Source organism: Herpailurus yagouaroundi, unplaced genomic scaffold (genome assembly GCF_014898765.1).
Source record: "Herpailurus yagouaroundi ecotype Mexico unplaced genomic scaffold, PumYag 185, whole genome shotgun sequence".
In the NCBI taxonomy this organism is placed as follows: Eukaryota; Metazoa; Chordata; class Mammalia; order Carnivora; family Felidae; genus Herpailurus; species Herpailurus yagouaroundi.
Window position 1 is genome coordinate 2862563 of NW_024412416.1, and position 358 is coordinate 2862920.

The window sequence follows — 358 nt, forward strand, 5'->3', positions numbered from 1 at the left end:
GCCGGACCCCGCACCCAGCCGCCGGACCCCACACCCAGCCGCCGGACCCTGCAACCAGCCGCAGGACTCCGCACCCAGCCGCAGCACCCCGCAACCAGCCGCAGCACCCCGCAACCAGCCGCCGGACCCCACACCCAGCCGCCGGACCCCGCAACCAGCCGCCGGACCCCGCAACCAGGCGCCGGACCCCGCAACCAGCGGCTGGACCCCCACAACCAGGCGCCGGACCCCCCCAACCCGCCCCCCGACCCCCCGCACCAGCCGCCGGACCCCCGCATCCAGCCGCAGGACCCCGCATCCAGCCGCAGGACCCCGCAACCAGCCGCAGGACACCCGCAACCAGCCGCAGGACACCCGC

The 358-nt window shown here is 78.2% G+C and overlaps 1 long non-coding RNA gene across 3 annotated transcripts in view; it reads right to left on the bottom strand.

Annotated features, from left to right (window-relative positions):
• LOC121042304 (uncharacterized) overlaps nt 1-358 on the bottom strand; it is a 30974-nt gene that overhangs the window by 2339 nt on the left and 28277 nt on the right. The gene's annotated exons all lie outside the window — the stretch shown is intronic.